Genomic DNA, 22198 nt, shown 5'->3' on the forward strand with positions numbered 1-22198 from the left:
TTGAAATTATACCACGTCTATAGTATGAGGATTGAAGAGAACAACTATCTATGATTAGCTTAAAGTTACGATGTTCGGAAGAAACCAACTTTCAACCTGTTGAGGGCAGACATAGCTATGTGTGCGTGTTTGAAATTATACTACGTCTATAGTATGTAGATTAAAGAGAACAACTATTTATGATTAGCTTAAAGTTACAGAAGAAACCAAGTTTAAGCCTGTTGAGGACGGACATAGCTATGTGTGTGTGTGTTTGAAATTATACCACGTCTATAGTATGTAGATTAAAGAGAACAACTATTTATGATTAGCTTAAAGTTACAGAAGAAACCAAGTTTCAGCCTGTTGAGGACGGACATAACTATGTGCACGTGTTTGAAATTATACCACGTCTATAGTATGTAGATTAAAGAGAACAACTATTTATGATTAGCTTAAAGTTACAGAAGAAACCAAGTTTAAGCCTGTTGAGGACAGACATAGCTATGTGTGTGTGTTTGAAATTATACCACGTCTATAGTATGTAGATTAAAGAGAACAACTATTTATCAATAGACTAAAGTTACGATGTTCGGAAGAAACCAAGTTTAAGCCTGTTGAGGACGGACATAGCTATGTACGCACCTCGTCTATAGTATGTAGATTAAAGAGAACAACTATTTATGATTAGCTTAAGCGCGTACTTCTTCATCATATAATCGTAATAGAATTCATACATGAGTGTTTTAGCCAATTCAAGTACTGTGAAGCCGACGTAGGTAGGTTTGTCATACTTAACCTTGACACGAGTCATAGAGCATCCCAAACTTATTTTTCTCAAAGTTAATGTCGATGTTTTCGTGTTTGAAATCATACCACGCCTATAGTATGTTGATTAAAGAGAACAACTATTTATGATTAGCTTAAAGTTACGATGTTCGGAAGAAACCAACTTTCAACCTGTTGAGGGCGGACATAGCTATGTGTGCGTGTTTGAAATTATACTACGTCTATAGTATGTAGATTAAAGAGAACAACTATTTATCAATAGACTAAAGTTACGATGTTCGGAAGAAACCAAGTTTAAGCCTGTTGAGGACGGACATAGCTATGTACGCACCTCGTCTATAGTATGTAGGTTGAAGAGAACAATTATTTATGAATAGCTTAAAGTTACGGAAGAAACCAAGTTTAAGCCTGTTGAGGACGGACATAGCTATGTGTGCGTGTTTGAAATTATACTACGTCTATAGTATGTAGATTAAAGAGAACAACTATTTATGATTAGCTTAAAGTTATAGAAGAAACCAAGTTTAAGCATGTTGAGGACGGATATAGCTATGTGTACGTGTTTGAAATTATACCACGTCTATAGTATGTAGATTAAAGAGAACAACTATTTATGATTAGCTTAAAGTTACAGAAGAAACCAACTTTCAGCCCGTTGAGGGCAGACATAGCTATGTGTACGTGTTTGAAATCATACCACGTCTATAGTATGTTGATTAAAGAGAACAACTATTTATGATTAGCTTAAAGTTACGATGTTCGGAAGAAACCAAGTTTAAGCCTGTTGAGGACGGACATAGCTATGTGTGCGTGTTTGAAATTATACCACGTCTATAGTATGTAGGTTGAAGAGAACAATTATTTATGAATAGCTTAAAGTTATAGAGGAAACCAAGTTTAAGCCTGTTGAGGGCAGATATAGCTATGTACGCACCTCGTCTATAGTATGTAGATTAAAGAGAACAACTATTTATCAATAGACTAAAGTTACGATGTTTTAGAAGAAACCAAGTTTCAACGAATAGAGGTCAGACATACCTTAAAATCTTCGCGCTGCAAACTGTTACTCGGATGTATAAAATGCGTGCGTTCAAGCCTGAAACTCGAATGATAATATTCTGGTCGTACCTAAAAAAAAAGAAGAAACATATATGAATGTAGTGTAGGGTGCATCATCTAACCTAATTATCTTTACAACTCAAAGTTCGAAAACATACCTTAAAAATGCACGTGCTGCAGACTGTTACTCGGATGAATAAAATTGCGTACTTTCGAACGGTACCTAAAAAAGAACAAACATATATGAATGTAGATGTCTAGCGTAGAAGTTGCTTTGCAAATAAAAAAAGTAACTAACAGTTCTAGCTTACCTTAAGATAAAGGCTGAAGAATAATATTCACAGCAGACGGGAGATGTGTGTGTGTACGTAATAAACGCATACAGAGAACTGTGAGCACTTCGCGCAGACTGCAGCGGCTAAATATTCTGCTTGTTACCAACCGGATGTGAAAAAATCGCTGACAAACTGCGGGTACAGTCGGGACGAATGCAAACAAGAGCTCCTACCTGCAGGCTGACGTATTCGAACCTCCTGTTGATGCCGAGGTGTCAGAATTTAAGAGTTCGAGCCTTGGAAAGTTAGCGTGTGATCCTCGACTTCTCGAGGGTACATACGCGGTATTCCTTACCTGTAGGTATTGAGCTAAAGTTAGATCATGTAATGACGATCGCGCAGACCCCTCGCCTAGCATTTACGGCTTCTAGTTCGAACCCGCTATCTTCTGAAGTAGCGAGAATGATTGGAGAGTGTTGAGGGTGATTCATTCGTCGGATGGAGGCGTTAAGCTATGCGCAGGCTTCTTCTAGTCGGGGTACGCGATTCAAATCCTGGTAACTTATGCCGTCGGGAAGGGCATCTAGCTAGATCATGTTATGACGATCGCACAGGCCCCTCGCCTAGCATTTACGGCTTCCAGTTCGAACCCGCTATCTTCCGAAGTAGCGAGAATGATTGAAGAGTGTTTGAGTGTGATTCATTTGTTGGATGGAGGCGTTAAACTGCTTTCTTCGGTAGGAGTAGGCTATGTCGGGATATCGATTTAAAATCCTAGTCGGGAAGGGCAGCCGGTCGTATAAAACTATGGTGTGAGGCGGGGTGTGCAAAAAAAAAAAAGCTAGCAATAAGTAAGGGCTGTTGATGGGGACGTTAAACCTTGTGCAGACTCCTTCGAAAATGATTTTTTGAGTACATGACTTGACGGTGATTCATTTGTCGGATGGAGGCAATAAGCCTTGTGCAGGCTTCTTCTAGTCGGGAGTAGGCTATGTGTCGGTACCGGGATATCTAGTTATAAAACCCGCTACAACAAATTTATCACGTATACTGCGATTTAAAATCCTAGTCAGGAAGGGCAGCCGGTCGTATGGTGTGAGGCGGGGTGTGCAAGAAAGCTAGCATTAAGTAAGGGCTGTTGATGGGGGCGTTAAACCTTGTGCAGACTCCTTCGAAAATGATTTTTTGAGTACAAGAGTGTTGATGCTGATTCATTTGTCGGATGGAGGCAATAAGCCTTGTGCAGGCTTCTTCTAGTCGGGAGTAGGCTATGTGTCGGTACCGGGATATCTAGTTATAAAACCCGCTACAACAAATTTATCACGTATACTGCGATTTAAAATCCTAGTCAGGAAGGGCAGCCGGTCGTATAAAACTATGGTGTGAGGCGGGGTGTGCGAAAAAAAAGCCAGCATTAAGTAAGGGCTGTTGATAGGAGGCGTTAAACTATGTGCAGGCTCCTTCACCAGGAGAAGCCTACATGCCGGTACCGTGCTAGTTCTTTCGATAGGAGTAGGCACTGTGTGTGTTTTAACCTCTCCGTACAATCATGATATTTTACGTTAGGAACTTACATAGGCTAAATGCTACACATTCCGTGGCAGAGCCAGGAATCGAACTCGGACCTCCGAGGGTAGCAGCTAACTACTGCACTACAGAGGAGGACTATTTCAGAATATTTTACAACCTTAATTAGTACTGTGTTTTAAGAGCTTGAATGGTACTCACATAAGAAGACGTTCGCGAGTTACAAGCCGCTTATCAGTGTCCTCGCTCAAGGTCGAGCCGGAAGATACGTATACAATTTCAGCTAACACATGCATTCCACACAACTCGCTCAGAATGACTGTGCCGATACTTCGAGGACTGTAGAACAAATCTATAGCCTACAGTATGCATGCCTCTCACCCGGTAGTCTCGGGTTCGATTCTCTTGGGGATAAAAATGTGTTTAAATCACATGAATGTGTTGAGTTGTCCTTCCTGATGCAAAACTAGCAGTATCTAACCTCATAGTTTTACGACCGGTTGCCCTTCCTGACAACTCGGATTAAGAATCTGTCGAGAATCGGGGATTTACAGCTAGATCCACTTCTTAGATTTTAAATCACGAACTATTGTTTTACGGCCGGATGCCCTTCCTGACGCAAGTTCCCAACAAGAGCACGTGGAATTTGCCGTCACCCGGCAGCACGGTGATTAAAGATGGCGGATGACAGCTGTCAGAAAAGCGCATAGGTTTGTAAAGCACGTGGAATTTACCACCACCACATAGAGGGCAGCACTGTTCTCAAAGATGGCGGATGACGGCTGTCAGAAAAGCGCATAGGTTTGTAAAGCACGTGGAATTTGCCGTCACCACATAGAGGGCAGCACTGTTCTCTCTGGATTAAAGATGGCGGATGACAGCTGTCAAAAAAGCACATGGGTTTGTAAAGCACGTGGAATTTGCCGTCACCACATAGAGGGCAGCGCGGTGATTAAAGATAGCGGATGACAGCTGTCAAAAAAGCACATAGCTTTGTTTCCAAACAAGAGCACGTGGAATTTGCCGTCACCACATAGAGGGCAGCGCGGTGATTAAAGATGGCGGATGACAGCTGCACATAGCTTTGTTTCCAAACAAGAGCACGTGGAATTTACCGTCACCACATAGAGGGCAGCACTCTTCTCTCGGGATTAAAGATGGCGGATGACAGCTGTCAGAAAATCATATAGGTTTGTAAAGCACGTGGAATTTACCGCCACCAATAGAGGGCAGCACTGTTCTCTCTGGATTAAAGATGGCGGATGACAGCTGTCAGAAAAGCATATAGGTTTGTAAAGCACGTGGAATTTCCCGCCGCCACAAAGAGGGGTAGCGCTGTGCTCAAAGATGGCTGCTGTCACGTGGAATTGTCTGCCACCACATAGAGGGCGGCACTGAGGTTTGCGATGCAAGATGGCGGATGACGTACCACATTTCAAAGGTATGTAGCTAAAGAGGGCAGCACTATGCTCAAAGATGGCGGATGACAGCTGCACGACAGCTGTCAAAAAAGCACGTGAGTTTGTTTTCAAACAAGAGCACGTGGAATTTTTCAATTTGCCGCCACCACATTTCAAAGGTATCTAGCTAAAGATGGCAGCACAGTGCTCTCTTGATTAAAGATGGCTGCTGTCATGTGGAATCGCTAAAGAGGGCAGCACTGTGCTCTGTTGATTAAAGATGGCAGATGACAGCTGTCAAAAAAAGCACGTGAGTTTGTTTCCAAACAAGAGCACGTGGAATTTGCCGCCACCACATAGAGGGCAGCACGGTGCTCAAAGATGGCTGCTGTCACGTGGAATTGCCTGCCACCACAGGTAACTAGCTAAAGAGGGCAGCACTGAGGTTTGCGATGCAAGATGGCTGCTGTCAAAAAAAAGCATTTTTCAAATTATCCGCCACCACATTTCAAAGGTAAGTAGCTAAAGAGGGCAGCACTGTGCTCAAAGATGGCGGATGACAGCTGCACGTGGCTTTGTTTACCTCGCGCTAGTTAGGTTAAGTTGGTAGCACTAAGGTTTAGACCCGTCAAGATGGCAGCACTGCCGATGACAGGTGACGAAAGAGGGCAGCACAGTGCTCAAAGATGGCGGATGACAGCTGTCAAAAAAGCACGTGGCTGTCAAAAAGCACGTGGCTTTGTTTACCTCGCGCTAGTTAGGTTAAGTTGGTACCACTAAGGTTTAGGCCCGTCAAGATGGCAGTACTGAGATTAGCGATGCGTTGTTGTCTGTCAAAAAGCACGTGGCTTTGTTTACAAATCTGTCAAAAGCACGTGGCTGTCAAAAAACACGTGGCTTTGTTTACCTCATGCTAGTGAGGTTAAGTTGGCACTACTGAGGTTTAGGTCCGTCAAGATGGCAGTACTGAGGTTAGCGATGCGTTGTTGTCTGTCAAAAAGCACGTGGCTGTCAAAAAACACGTGGCTTTGTTTACCTCATGCTAGTTAGGTTAAGTTGGCACTACTGGGGTTTAGGCCCGTCAAGATGGTAGTACTGAGGTTTGCGATGCGTTGTTGTCGATGACAGCTGTCAAAAAGCACGTGGCTTTGTTTACAAATCTGTCAAAAAGCACGTGGCTGTCAAAAAGCACGTGGCTTTGTTTACCTCGTGCTTGTGAGGTTAAGTTGGCACTACTGAGGTTTAGGCCCGTCAAGATGGCAGTACTGAGGTTAGCGGTGCGTTGTTGTCTGTCAAAAAGCACGTGGCTTTGTTTATCTCGCGCTAGTTAGGTTAAGTTGGCAGCACTGGAAGAGGCCTCTGGCTGAGGTGGAGGAGGCCACTGGGAGGCCACTGGCTGAGGAGGAGGAGGAGGTGGCCACTGGGAGGCCACTGGCTGAGGAGGAGGAGGAGGCCACTGGCTGAGGAGGAGGCCTCTTCCGAGAGCCGGAGGAGGAGGAGGCCGCCGAACCATCCAATTATACTACTCACAATACCCTATCACATTACAAACACCTATCACACTATTCACAGGACCGGTCTTAAACCCCTCCTCCTATCCTCTCCTCCCCAACCTGCTCCACACCCTCCCCCTCTTCCCACCAGTTATAACCTACCTCACTGCACTCCACCCGTCAGTATTAGTCCTTACCTTCTCAGAAAATGTAGCTTCTGAACATACTGTTAAGGTGAGCCACATATACCGTATATTACTCACGCTTTCGCTTCTCCAGGCCCATTATATTTTAATACTTATAATTCCTTTGTCTTGATTTCGCTTCAGGCTGATTCATATCCTTCCGATTGACCCTGGAAATTTTAGTTCACCTGTATTACATCAGAAGAGAAGATAGAAGTACAACCAATTACCATTAACGTTTCTTACTTTATAATTTTATTAATACATCATTGTAAAATATTAAAGAACACAACAAGCTTTTCGAGGCAACGAGTGTAATGAGATATACTAACGCATATTTGTACTAGCTCTTCACATGAACAAGGTGTTATCAACTAAAATTACATCTTCGCGTTGACATTATTTGAATAACAAGTGTCTTAAAGGACAGACAGATTATAGTCGAAGATTCAAATGCAACCGTTAATATGAGTATTAGCACATAAACTGATAAAAAAACAGTGTATCAAGTGATAGCTATACGTTTTTTTACTATTTCATTCAGCACACAGTGTAAATAAGCATTTCAAAAGACTTTTATACGTCGATAACATGTCAACACTTTTTAATCCTTTATTGTTAAAAAACTATTTATGTATTCATGTATCATAACGTCAATTTTAATTATCATGTCCTTTCTCAATTGTGTGATTAATGTATTTCATGGCTGATGATGACATTTAAATGTAAAAACCGGTACCATTATTACATAAATGTTGTAAATAATATCTTATGCAACTGGTAATTTGTATTGAAGAGGTTGAACCTTAAAAAACGTATCTCTGTGATATGCACCTGTCAACCTCACCCGTTCGCTCGGTTCAGGAAAGGAATGTTTCCAGCATTGACAAGTGGCGTAACCGCAAAGTAAACACAGCCAGTGCCTGCGTTCCGTATTTTCCCAGTCGTGTTTGCCCTGTTATAGTGTGTAGAATATAGTCTTGTGGTGATCGTGACAGCAAAATGGCACAACGATGCCATTTGGACCCCGTTTTGCAGGGTAAAATACTCGGTCGCCTGGAAGCAGGGCAGACACAGATCGATGTTGCCGCATCCAGTACCAGGTCGACCAAGCAGAACCAATATCTGAACTTGAGTGTCCGATGAAGTCGGAATGGCTGTGAGCTTGCATCCGGGAGATAGTAGGTTCGAATCCCACTATCGGCAGCCCTGAAAATGGTTTTCCGTGGTTTCCCATTTTCACACCAGGTAAATGCTGGGGCTGTACCTTAATTAAGGCCACGGCCGCTTCCTTCCAACTCCTAAGCTTTTCCTATCCCATCGTCGCCATAAGACCTATCTGTGTCGGTGCGACGTAAAGCCCCTAGCAAAAAAAAAAAAATGTCGGAATGCATCTGCAAGCCAATTGTCGGCGGAGCTTTCAGCTGTCTCAGGGGTTGCCGTTTCTCGGCAAACTGTGTACCGGAGGCTGAGAACAGCAGGGTTGTTTGCCCGACGTCCAGCGGTGTGCGTCCCGCTCACCCCGGCACAGAGACGAGCCCGTTTAATGTGGAGACTTCAACATCGAAAGTGGAACATGAATGAATGGAGCAATGTGCTCTTCACAGGTGAATCCCGCTTCAGTTTGCAGAACGGTTCCCGTCGCACGTTAATCTTGAGAGAACCGGGTAAGTGATACAACCACAGGAACATCATGGAACAGGACCAGTATGGTGGTGGTGGCATCATGGTGTGGAGCGGCACCATGTTGAATAGCCATACGGATCTGCACATCTTCGTGTGTGGCCCGAGGAACACTGTTAACGCTCGGAGAGACAGGGATGAAGTACTGAGACAACATGTTCGACTCTTCAGATGTGCGGTTGGTCCAGACTTCCTCTTAATGGTTGATAATGCCCGACCGCACCGCGATGCTCTGATGGATGAATTTCTGGATGGGGAAAACATTCATCGCATGGACTGGCCAGCAAGGTCTGCGGATCTGAATCCTATAGATCATGCCTGGGATCCATTGGGGAGGCGATTTGCATCCCGTCAGCTTCCACCAAGGAGCCTCCACGACCTTCGCATTGCCCATTCGGAGGAATGGGATCAACTTCCATAAGAGCTCTTGGACCATCTGATAGAGAGCATGCCACGTCGCTGCAAAGCCTGTGTGGCCGTTAGGGTTAACCATACACCCTATTAACAGCATTTTTGGTGCGGAAGACATTGCCAAGTTTTGTTAGTTGTTGGCAAAGGTGTACCTTAGCTATCAGAATCTATCTGTGACTGCTTTTTGGACAAATTGTGTGGCATATGGTGTGCAATTCAGCTTCCGTTTTTCAGCAATCCGACTGACATTCCTATCAGGCGGTATGACCTCGTTTAGTGATTATACTTAACTTTTGGACACTAGTGTAGAAGTTTCACTGAACTTCAAGGAGTAATCTACATGCAGCGCAAGACATCACTTGCTAGTAATTAAAACTACAATCGTTTATATGTAGGTACGTAACAGTTCCGTATGTCTGTGTTCGGTCAAAATTGGCGGCGTTAGGTACGGTTCCGTAAGTCGGCGCCAATGAGTTAATGCCAAGGCTGCTTGTTTCCTACTTCTAGCCCTTTCCTATCATATCATTGTCATAAGACCTATCTGTGCCGGAGCACCATGAATCAAGTTTGAAAATAGAAACTTATTGGACATATACGAGAGTTGGAACTTTAATAGTAGCAAATAATCAGTTACAACTCATAGAAACGATATTAATGTTATACCATGATTTACTATCCTTTAGAGTAGTCACCAGCATTGTGTGCATCTTGTTACCCAATATCATATTACCAGATATCATAGGATATCTATTGCAACACCTGTTATGTTGATGGTTCGAGTGGAGCAGTTTACTGCCTGAACAATCTCTGAAACAGTTCTGGAGCAAAGGCCCCGAAGTGGTTCCTGCATCTCGTGAATCAAGTCAGTATCAAAGGCTTAAATCTGTGCATTGTAGTATATGGTACAGCAATTCCCAGCCCTATCGACCGAACAAATCAGCTACGTTTGCACTGTATGCGGCCGTGTATTGCCGTGGAAAATGATGGGTAATACGCATTGACGGTATGCTGTGGAAGAACATAGTGCATTAGGATAAAACTATCACAGTCATACATGAGTATAAAAATAACTTCCACATGGCTGGGGTCCTCACGAACTCTCAGTCTTTGTGGTTTCCCGTAATGATGCCATTATTTCGATTAGCCCTTCAGCTGTGGCTCTTACAATTTAGCCCATGTTTCATCCAGCGTAACGATATTACGTAAGAAAGCCTCTTCTTCGTACTCACAGTACTTCAAATGGTTACGAGCAGCATCGTATCGTAATCATTTCTGCAATTCCGTTCAATCATGCTGAACACATTTTGATGCCCAGGCGTTCCTTCTAATATGAATCATAGTCGGTGTCTCGGGCCAGCTCACATATCGTATGACCTCGACCAGTGTCCATGAACACAGCAAGAACACTGACACTAGGATAACCTGGCTGACACACGTCTGCCACTTATTGGCGTCCCTCATTAAGGGCTTTTACCCACCGTGCCACTGTCCTGTAAGGCTATGCAGTTTCGCTGCAAGCTTATTGAAGACATTGAGCTCACTCTCGTGCTGTACGACCTCTGGCACAATCAATGTTGATCCAATTCCATTGTACCTGTTTCAAAAACATAGTGACAACAGTGACTTAGATTGCCAGCTAACCCGAAGGTGTGTTCATTATGCCAGTTTGCATGCTTGTGATCTGAGGTAAGGTAGGTATACAACTAACGTGTGTTGTCAGTGACATTCTTAGATTCCATTGCATGGCGTCTCATCAGCAGTGTTGTCACTCTTAAAGTTCCAACCATCTTATCTCCCGTACTCCAGATCGCCTTCATTTTCTAGAGCTAATTAAACATCATTTCTGTTTTCATCCACCTGTGGCCTCCTTATTCTTCATATGACCAGTCAATTGAAAATATTTTATGAATATATGTGGAGAATCGCCTGTTTCAGGCATGTTTCTTCTCATGAAGTTAATATAGATTGTTGTTTAAAGCTTTGTTGTTGTGAAAAAATGGGGTTGCCTTTCCTGTATAAAATTTTACATTAAAGTCAATCTATCTATCTATCTTACTATATATAAAAATGGATGTATGTATGTATGTAAATGACACATCTCCTAAACCACTGGAGCAATTTCAATCAAATTTTAAACACGTATTATTTGCTATCTGAAGACGAGCACTGTGGGGGTAAGCCACCGCTAGCCCCATTAGGGGTGGGGTGTTAGGGGGTTCAGGTAAAAACATATTCGAAAATAGTGTCGAATCTATAGTTTGTGGGGTCGCTGAGGTGAATAGTGGCACTCCCGACTTTTTAAAAGTCAATTTACTACTCCCATTTGGGTGGGGGGCGAGGGTGGACTGATGATGGATTTATGTGTGTAAATGACACATCTCCTCCTAAACCACTGGAACAATTTCAATCAAATTTTGAAACTTATTCTGTGCTATCTGGAGGCGAGCACTGTGGGGGTGAGCCACATCCAGCCCCCTTAGGGGTGGGGGTTAGGGGGTCAGGTTAAAGAATAAGCGAAAATAGTGTCGAATCCATAGTTTTTGGGGTTGCTGATGTGAATAGTGACATTCCCCATTTTTTAAAAGTCAAATTTCTGCTCCCATTTGGTTGGGGGCAAGGGGGGACTGATATATAAAATTAAACGAAAATAGTGTCGAATACATAGTTTTCGAGGTCGTCGAGGTGAATTGTACACTCCAGATTTTTAGTATCAGGAGACAAACCACGTGGGGTTAAGACAGCCATGGAAACCTTAGGGGGGGCAAGGGGGTCAGATATACAAATTAACGAAAATAGTGTCGAATCCATACTTTTCGGGGTCGCTGGGATGAATAGTGACACTCCAGATTTTTAGTATCAGGAGACAAACCACGTTGGGGTAATACACCTTAAAAAACCTTAGGGGCAGGGGGGCAAGGGGGCTCAGATACAAAAATTATTAAAAGTAGTGTGGAATCCGTACTTTTCGTGGTCGCTGAGATGAATAGTCTCACTCCGGAATTTTTTAAATCCAAATTCATCCCCCAGCGTGGTAGGGGGCGATGGGAGAGTGATATATGAAAATAATCGAAAAGAATGTCGACTCCATAGTTGTCGGGGTCGCTGAGATGAATAGCGAGACTCCGGATATTTTATAAGTTCATCCCCCTTTCTGGTGGGTAGTGAATGAGATTCAGATTTAAATATAATCGAAAATAGCGTCGAAGCCATAGTTTTCGTAGTCGCTGAGATGAATAGTAACACTCCCGATTTTTTAAACTCAAAGTTTAACCCCCTTTAGGGGGAGGAGAATGAGATATAATAATAATCGAATACACTGCATAATCCATAGTTTTCTGGGTCGCTGAGATGAATAGTAACTTTCCGGATTTTTAAAGTCCAGCTTCAGCCCCCTTTGGCATATAGGGTGAGCAAGGGTGAAAATATAAATTGTCAAAAACGCCCCCTTTGGCATAGAGGGTGAGAAAGGGTGAAAAAATAAATTGTCAAAAATGCCCCCCTTTGGCATAGAGGGTGAGAAAGGGTGCAAAAATAAATTGTGAAGAATGCCCAAGGTAGTAGACGTGTGTATGTTCCAGTATGACTTACTCTCTGGAAAACATACTGTGGGAGTAAGACGCTCCTAGAACCACTTTGGAAGCGGGTGAAATATATAATCCATATTAATAAATAGAAGGTAGTTTGGCGCGATCTATATATACTGTACTATACATATATAAATTAAGGCATAAAAATGAAAACAGGCGTAAATTAATGAGACCATTCTAGGCATCCTAGAAACTTGAAACTTGGTAGTACCAGACAACCTGATGACTTCAGGATCCCTAGAAAATTCTAAAATTCTCAAAAATCTCTGACAGGGACACGTTGGAATTTTCAAATCTGCGTAAGAACACAGTCGGTTATATTTATCCTGAACGATAACCTATAGGTTTCATGGGTTTAAACGTTTCCTGAAAGTCCTAAATTTTAACCCCCTCCCCCATATCAAGATGGCAGCACAATCTCCCAGACGAGTTAGAAAATAGAAATTTGGCAAAATTATAGCTTTTTGCCTGTAACCGATGGAATACGAGATGTTTAAAAAATTTACACTTTGTACACGTATAATTAATGGTTTGATTCACTTATAGGAAAGATGGGATCATCAAATTCTACACCAATATTGGCCCACCCAGCCAAATTCTATGTTTGAAGCTGTCGCGTATCTGAAAAGTAATTCACTGTGTGAAAACTTTCCACAAATTTCACCCTATTCAACGTTTCTAAAATAATCTTGCCGTTAAATAGATGAGATACGAGGAAATATCATAGGGACAGCCATTTAGATAGCTAAATGAGGCCAGAGTCGTCTTTTTATACAATCCGTTTTTCAATATGAATGCACCGTTTAGCAGCAGTTATTCTGTAAATGAAGGTGAACATGCATATACTTCCGTATGTCGATCTACATTTATTAATTTAAGTCGATTTGTAGCGATCCAGAAAGGGGTGTCTCTTACATTCCAATTAATACTTTAAAAATCAATAGTGACTCTCAGCAGGAGGGCGTCTGCTGTTGTAATCAGTACTCTCCACATCGACTTTAACTAGGAATAGGAATGGGGTCCTTCTCCAACGCCTGTGTACCATTGTAATGCATAATTCCCAACTTGATTTGACTAGCAGAAGGCAAGGGAGTGTGCATTTTTTAAAAGCTCTTTTACCTGATTCTCTTTATCATTAGGTATAGGTGCCCCCGATTATAAACAAAATTTACCCATCAAAATGTGACTGACGTTACGCACAGTGAATTGCAACAGACAAGTGGACCTGTCGTTATCATCACAACTCTGCAACTCGCATTTCACATTGGAAACAACGTCTGCGGACCTCCCTATGCTTTTTGTCGGATAACGCCAAGAGACATGCAATTAATTTTTTTTATTGACTTCATGTACAGCAATTTACTTCGATATCCGTATACATTGTAGAATACCGTAGCGAAGCACGGGTACATTTATTGGTATGTAAATGTCATTGTGTGTATGTGTGTATGTATGTATTACATCTCCTTCTAAACCATTGCAGCGATTTCATCCAAACTTGGTATACGTACGACTTAGTATCAGGAGACAAACCGTGTGGGGTTAAGACACTCCAAGTACCTTTAGGGGCGGGGGGACGTGAGGGCGACATTTAAAAGTATTCGAAAATCGTGTCGAATCCATACTTTTCGGGGCCGCTGAAATGAATAGTGATTATCCGGAATTTGTTAACGTCCAAATTCAGCCCCCTTTTGGGGGGCAAGGGGGAATGATATATCAGAATAATAGAAAATAATGTCGAATCCACCCTTTTCGGGGTCGCTGAGATGAATAGTAACACTCCGGATATATTTTGACAAACCGCGTGGGGGAAGACACCCAAAGTACCCTTAGGGACGGGTGGGGGCGAGGGGGATGACGTATAAAACGTAAAAATACCCCGGAAATTTTAAAAGTCCAAATTCAGCCCCCTTTGAGGTGGGGGGCGAAGGGGAGAGATATATCAAAATTACCGAAAATGGTGTCGAATCCATACCTTTCGGGATCGCTATGATTAATAGTGACGCTCCAGATTTTTTAAAGTCAAAGTTCAGCCCCTTTCGGGTGGGGGGCAAGCGGGGAGTGATATATCAAAATAATAGAAAATAATGTCCAATCCATCCTTTTCGGGGTCGTTGAGGTGAATAGTGACACTGTGGATTTTTTGACAAACCGCGTTGGGGTAACACACCCGAAGTACCTTTAGGGGCAGGGTTCGAGGGGGGTGACATTTACAAACATTCGAAAATAGTGTCCAATCCATACTTTTTGGGCTCGCTGAGATGAATACTGACACTCCGGAATTTTTTAAAGTCCAAATTCAGCCGCCTTTGCGGTGGGGGCGAACCTTTGTGTGGGGAGCGAAGGGGAGTGATGTATCAAAATAATAGAAAATAATGTCGAATCCATCCTTTTCGGGGTCGCTGAGATGAATAGTGGCACTCCGCATTTTTTGACACACCGCGTTGGGGTAAGACACCTGACGTACCATTGGGGGCAGGGGGGGCGATGGGTTCAGATATAAACATATACGAAAATAGTATCGAATATATCGTTTTCGGATTAGCGGAGATGGATAGTGATACTCCGGAATTTTTCCAAGTCCAAATTCAGTCCCCTTTTGCTTGGGGGCGAGGGGGGAGTGATACATATCAAAATAATAGAAAATAATGTCGAATCCATCCTTTTCTGGTCGCTGAGATGAATACTGACACTCCGGAATTTCTTAAAGGCCAAATTCAGCCCCCTTTGGGGGGAGTGAGATATAAAAATAATCAAAAATAGTGTCGAATCCATCCTTTTCGGGGTCGCTGAGATGAATACTGACACTCCGGAATATTTTAAGTCCAAACCTCGTGGGGTGGGGGGCGAGGGGGGACTGATATATCAAAGTAATAGGAAATAGTGTCGAATCCATTTTTTTCGGGGTCACTGAGAAGAATAGTGCCACTCCGGATTTCTTTTGACATACCGCGTGGGGGTAAGACACCCCCATGTACCCATAGGGGCGGGGAGCGGGGGCTAACTTATAAAACATACGAAAATAGTGCCGAATCCGTCGTTTTCGGATTCGGTGAGATGAATAGTGATACTCCGGAATTTTTCAAAGTCCAAATTCAGCCCCCTTTTGGGTGGGGGCGAGGGGGGAGTGATACATCAAAGTAATGGGAAATAGTGTCGAATCCATCCTTTTCGGGGTCGCTGAAATGAATAGTGCCACTCCGGATTTCTTTTGACAAACCGTTTGCGGGTAAGACACCCCCATGTACCCATGGGGGCGAGGGGCGAGGTGGGGTCACATATAAAAATATACGAAAATAGTGTCGAATCCATCGTTTTCGGATTCGCTGAGATGAATAGTGATACTCCGGAATTTTTCCATGTCCAAATTCAGCCCCCTTTTGGGTGTGTTGCGAGGAGGGTGTTATATATGAAAGTAATAGGATATAGTGTCGAATCCATCCTTTTCGGGGTCGCTGAGATGAATGGCGACACTCCGGATTTCTTTTGACAAACCGCGTGAGGAAGTCACCCCATGTACCCATGGGGGGCGCAAGGGGGTGACATATAAAATATTCGAAAATAGTGTCGAATCCATACTTTTTAGGGTCACTGATATGGATAGTGACATTCCGGAATTTTTTAAAGTCCAAGTTCTACCCCCTTTGGGGGGCGGGGAGCGAGGGGGATCACATATAAAAATATACGAAAATAGTGTCGAATCCATCATTTTGAGATTCATTGAGATGAATAGTCTTACTTCCAAATTTTTCCAAGTCCAAATTCAGCCCGCTTTTGGGTGGGGGACGATGCGGAAGTGATATATCAAGGTAATAGGAAATGGTGTCGAAACCGTCCTTTTCGGGGTCGCTGAAATGAGTAGTGACACTCCGGATTTCTTTAGATAAACTGCGTGGAGGTAAGACACGCCATGTACCGTTATGGGCAGGGAGGCGAGGGGGATCACCTTTGAAAATATTAGAAAAAGGTGTCGAATGCATACTTTTCGGGGTCACTGAGATGAATAGTGACACTCCGGATTTCTTTTGACAAACCGCGTGGGGTAAGACACCCCCATACCCATAGAAGTGGTGGGGGCGAGGGGGGTGACACATACAATATTCGACAATAGTGTCGAATCATACTTTTCAAGGTCGCTGAAATGAATCGTGACACTCCGGAATTTTTAGAGTCCATTTTCAGCTCCCTTTGGGGTGGTAGGCGAGGGAGAGTGATATATCAAAATAATCGAAAATAGTGTGGAATCCATCATTTTCGGGGTCACTGAGATGAATGGTGACACTCCGGATTTTCTGACACACCGCGTTGGGGTAAGACATCCGATGCACCCTTAGGGATTGGGGTGAGGGGGGTCACATATAAAAATATACGAAAATAGTTTCGGATTCGCTGAGGTGAAAACTGACACTCCGGGATTTTTAAAGAACAAATTCAGCCCTCTTTTGCTTGGGGGGGGGCAAGGGTGGAATGATATATCAAAATAATACAAAATAATGTCGAATCCATCCTTTTCGGGTTCGCTGAGATGAATAGTGACACTCCGGTTTTTTTACAAACCGCGTTGGGGTAAGACACCCGAAGTACCCTTAGGGTGGCGAGGGGGTGACATTTAAAAATATTCGAAAATAGTGTCCAATCCATACTTTTCGGGGTCGCTGAGATGAATACTGACACTCCGGAATTTTTTAAAGACCAAATTCAGCCCCTTTTGGGGTGGGGGAGTAGGGGAGTGAGCTATCAAAATAATCGAAAATAGTATTGAATCCATCCTTTTCGGGGTCGCTGAAATGATTAGTGGCACTCTGGATTTCGTTTGACAAACCGCGCTGGGGTAAGACACCACATGTACCTATAGGGGCGGGTGGCGAGTTGGCGAGTGGGGTCACATAATAATATACGGCAATAGTGTCGAATCCATCGTTTTCGGATTCGCTGTGACGAATAGTGATACTCTGGAATTTTTCCGAGTCCAAATTAAGCCCCCTTTTGGTTGGGGGGGACTAGGAGGGAGTGATAAATCAAAATAACCGAAAATGGGGTCGAATCCGTCCTTTTCGGCGTCGCTGAAGTGAATATTGTCACTCCGGGTTTCTTTTTACAAACCACGTGGGGGTAAGACACCACCACGTAACCACTGAGGCAGGGGGGCTAGGGGTTGACATAAAATATTTGAAAAATTGTCGAATCCATGCTTTGGAATAGTATAGTGACACTCTGGAAGATTTTGAAGTGGTATAAGAAAATTATCGAAAATAGTGTCGAATCTTTACTTTTCGGGGTCGCCATGATTAATAGTGTCACTACGGATTTTTTAAAGTACATGCTCAGCCCCCTTTGGGGTGGGGGCTAGGGTGGAGTGATATATCAAAATGACCGAAAATAGCGTCGAATCCATCCTATTCGGGGTCGCTGAGGTGAATAGTTACTCTCCGTATTTGTTTTGACAAACCTCTTGGTGGTAGGATTGGGGAGCGGGGGCGAGGGGGTTATATATAAAATATTCGAAAATAATGTCCAATCCATACTTTTCGTGGTACTGAGATGAATAGAGACAATCTGAATATTTTGAAAGTCCATGTTCATCCCCCTTTGGGGTGGAGGCGGGGGAGTGTAGTATAAAATTAATCGAAAATAGTGTCGAATACATAATTTTCGGGGTCGGCAAGGTGAATTTTGGCACTCTAGAATTTTTTTAATCAAGTTCTGCCCCTCTGGGGTGGGGGGAGGGGGTGAGATATAAAAATCATCAAAAATAGTGTTGAATCCATACTTTTCGCTGTCACTGAAATGAATAGTGACACGCCGGAAATTTTTAATGTCCAATTTTAGCCTCCTTCGGGGTGGGGGAACGATGGGGGAATGATATATAAAAATAATCGAAAATTGTGTCGAATCCTTACATTCCTAATTTCTTTTTATTTTGGCTAATTAGTTTTACGTCATACCGACACAGATATGGCTTACGGCGACGATGGGATCGGAAAGGCCTATGAATTGGAAGGAAGCGGCCGTGGCCTTAATTAAGGTACAGCCATACTTTTCGAGTTCGCAGGGATGAATAATCACACTCCGGTTGTCGTTGTTCAGTCCCTATCGGCATGGATATTAGAAGGGGTGGAAAGGAAAATGTTCAAAATGACCAAAAATACTGATGTATTTTTCATCCTACATAGCACTCATATAAAATTGGTACACGTATGACTTACTATGTGAAAAAAATACTGTTGGGGTAAAACATCCCTAGCACACCTACGGGAAATGGTGAAATATAAAAATAAACGGTTTTTTACTCATATTAATGTCGAATACGTTCTTTACGAGGTCACAGACTTGATGTGACACTCTGGATGGTTAAGCCATACTTCAGCCGCAATCAATACGTTGGTTGAGTGGGGGGTGGAATGAATGTAAATATAACAGATATTATGGATGTACTGTATGTGAGTATGTTTCAGAATTGCTCACAACGAAACTTGGTATACATATGACTTACCATCTTAGAAAAAGTACTATGGAGATGAAAAATCACAGCCTTCGCTGGGGGTGGGGAATGAGAGGGGCTGACGTGCAAAAATGATGGAAAATAACCGATATTAATGTCGAAGGCCATTGTTTATGTGTCTCTTATACGAACTGTGACGCTCTTGATGCCGCTTAAGTCCACGTTCAGTATTCATTGAAACAGGAGCTGAGAAGGGCTTAAAAGTATATAGTATAAAATGACCGAGATTGATTTGAATACACTGCTTTTCGGGTCACTAGGCTGATTGTGACGGTCTCAATGACTGCTGAAATCGTGTACATCATTATGTACGGTGGGACCGGCAAATACATATAGTTATTACTTTTTTCTGGAAAGAATCAAATACTTCCCAGTCATTTCTAGCTTCAGCGGGGACGATGATTTACGCAAGAATAAAATAATCTAAACTTGAAATCAGATACATCTAAATAACTCTAAAACTACATAATAGTTCGTAAAATCAATATCTCGAAAATACATCAATAAGCAACTACTTCCCACTTAACTAATTGGTAATACAAATACTAAAGGTAAACATTCAAAAGCTACCCGGACAACGCCGGGTACTACAGCTAGTATAATTCTACATGTGCTTCGTGGCATATCCATAGATGCAGCCGATGGTGAAGAGACTCATCTGAGAAGAATTGAGCCTTGAGATTTTCCAGGATATGTTACCCATGTGCTTTGGATCCTTCATTTTTTGCAGCATTTGCTACACAGGACAATGAGAGTTTCTTCTCTTTTGCCGGTTGTTAGTTTCAAAATATACAACATTAGTTATGATCTTTCAACTGTCATTAGTAAGGTGCAGATTGAAGAATTCATTTGAATATTGCTCTATTGATGAAATAATCATTGGCATTTAACTAAATTGAATCATTTCACCTTTGTTGGAACAGTGGAAGGTTCACTTGTGAGGAAGCAGAGTGTAAGGTTTCTCTCTTTCCAAAAACCCGAGAGATAATGTTAATCTATCCTTGCGAACAAAGTCAAGTGTGGACTGCTTCAGTGGAATTATAATTTTAAAAAGGTTAGGCTGTTCTGGCCATATCTAGAAAACATACTGGGTAGTTTTAAACTCCCTGAACAGAGTCCTTTTAAGACCAAACCAAAACCTCTGGCTCTACACCTCTGATGAGCATTACCCTGTCAAGTGACCCCTGCTCAGCCTGATGGCCTGCAGTTTATAAGTTGGTGTGTGGTGAGCAAAACAAATTTTTTGGCCATTATTCTTTGCTTTTTAGACTAAGATCTCTACCTCTCTATCAGTTAACAACTTCGTTGTTCTCATACAGCCTGACTGAACCAGCAACTATCTGTCAGATTCTGATAATAATCTCTGACTTGTCCGATATTCAATTCTGGGGCTTCCGAGAATGCGGTGTACTTGCTATCCGTAGAAATCACGGCCAGCATTGTTCTTTAAAATCTGGATTATCATATAAATAAAGCCTTCAGATTGTCTAGAGTCAATGAATAGTCCAACAACTGACTATTTGCTGTACGAATTTGAACATGGTAGGCAAGAGATTGACCTTTCTCAGGCTAACATCCAATGTACGTCTGACAATCAGAGTCATCTGTGGGAACACGAGAAACAAACAAATGACCAGTCATTTAAGAACACATAATAGGATGAACATGATGACAGGATGTTGTAGGAAGAGAAGAAATAAATTATTTTCGTCCTTCAAGATTTTCTTCTTTTGCTCTCTCTTCAAGTACTGTCCTCTTTATCTTATTATGAGTTCCTTTTCTTCTGTTCTTTGTATAGATTTTACTTGACACTTGTTTGCTTGTTTCCTTTTTACATTGGGAGAATAAATGGATATTTATATTGTGCATCTATGCAGCTTATTTTGTCAGCTATGTCATGTCAATTTATAAACTTTTACTCTTATTATCTGTTTATTCTACATTTCTTATTTTGTTTTGCATATTTGTTCCTTACAGCCTTCCAGTGATATTAAGAATGAAATAACTGTAGATGAACACCCAGTAGGTCAGTTGGTCGCTTGTTTCAAAGAAGAAGACAAGTAAGTACTGCTTAGCTTAATTAGATTTTACAACCCTAACCCTCGGCAATATGGAATTTGCTATTTATATGTTGAGTAACTCCCTCTGCAGACAAGACATGGAGTAAAGTCCTCGATATCCCAATATCTTGGGTTCAAGGCGAACACAGGTCCATCCAGATCATTCTCGTATTCTGTCTCCTGTACTTCACTCATGGTCCGACCTGGGTTTGATCATGGGTCATGAGAGAATTCAACGAAATTAAAATAATTCAGCCTGTAGTATCTAGTGATCATCAGGCCGTCTAGTTGGCACCACTCGGTATCTGAGCCAATACAGTGATTATTAATATTCCCATCCCAGTTTTTTCTCCATTATGTATAGGTGTTCTTGTGGTGTCTGGTTGACCATGACTTTGCTGTGGCCATTCTCGCAACATGACCAGTCCAGAGAATCAACCTGGTGTGTATTAATCACTTGATTATGTCCCTTTTCATACCTCTGTACATCTTTATGATTCTTCTTTCGAAACCCCTATTTCCTTCATTAGTGACACCTTGCAAATAACTTCTTTCTGTGATATCGATATATTTACTGTCGCCTTCAGTGGCTTGTTAAGTTTCAAAGCCATTAAATATAATGGCTCGTATGATGGCATAGTAGATTTTTATCGTGTTATTAGGTACAGATTTTTTAATGTTGTTTCAGGTGGAAGAATAACATCAATCTTTCTTATATTTCAAGGCCTGATTATTTGCAGTTGGATGACCATGTTCTGATGTACTCAATTTGCTTTCCATATTCAGAATTTATTCTGTCCTTTGAAAATTTGATCTTGGGATCCAGTGGCTGAAAATTCAGGAATAATCCACAGTGGCTGTGTGTTATATTCCATCATCTGTATTTTGTTTACTCTTATTTACCTCTCTCACCTCATTGTAAGCACAGCTTCATGCTGTTTGGAGATATGTAAGTGTCTAGATGTCAACTCTTTTTTCTCTCCAACATTTAACTTGGCGTCCTCTTGCTCTTTCACAATCTTTGTTCTTACATCTGACAGTGTAAGTAGTAGCTGATTTCTTCACAATCACAGGCAGTGTATGGTAGAAATGCAAACCACCACTTACTCACTCACTCACTCATCACATTATTCCAAGAACTACCAAATCAATAAAGCCGAAATATGGTCATGAGTAACAGGTAAGCAACCAATTTGAGAAATGCATCCTGGTACGTTTAAATTAAGTGAGAAAAAAAAGCAAAAGAGG

The 22198-nt window shown here is 42.2% G+C and overlaps 1 long non-coding RNA gene across 1 annotated transcript in view; it reads left to right on the top strand.

The window, feature by feature from the left end:
- The window catches only part of LOC136882195 (uncharacterized), a 100394-nt gene extending 79444 nt beyond the window's left edge, over nucleotides 1–20950 (top strand). The window contains exon 3 of the long non-coding RNA XR_010861113.2: nucleotides 20868–20950. This is a non-coding gene — a long non-coding RNA (uncharacterized lncRNA). The remainder of the gene's footprint in view (nucleotides 1–20867) is intronic.
- Nucleotides 20951–22198: the final 1248 nt, after the last annotated feature.

The sequence above is a fragment of the Anabrus simplex genome, chromosome 10 (assembly GCF_040414725.1).
Source record: "Anabrus simplex isolate iqAnaSimp1 chromosome 10, ASM4041472v1, whole genome shotgun sequence".
Taxonomy (NCBI): domain Eukaryota; kingdom Metazoa; phylum Arthropoda; class Insecta; order Orthoptera; family Tettigoniidae; genus Anabrus; species Anabrus simplex.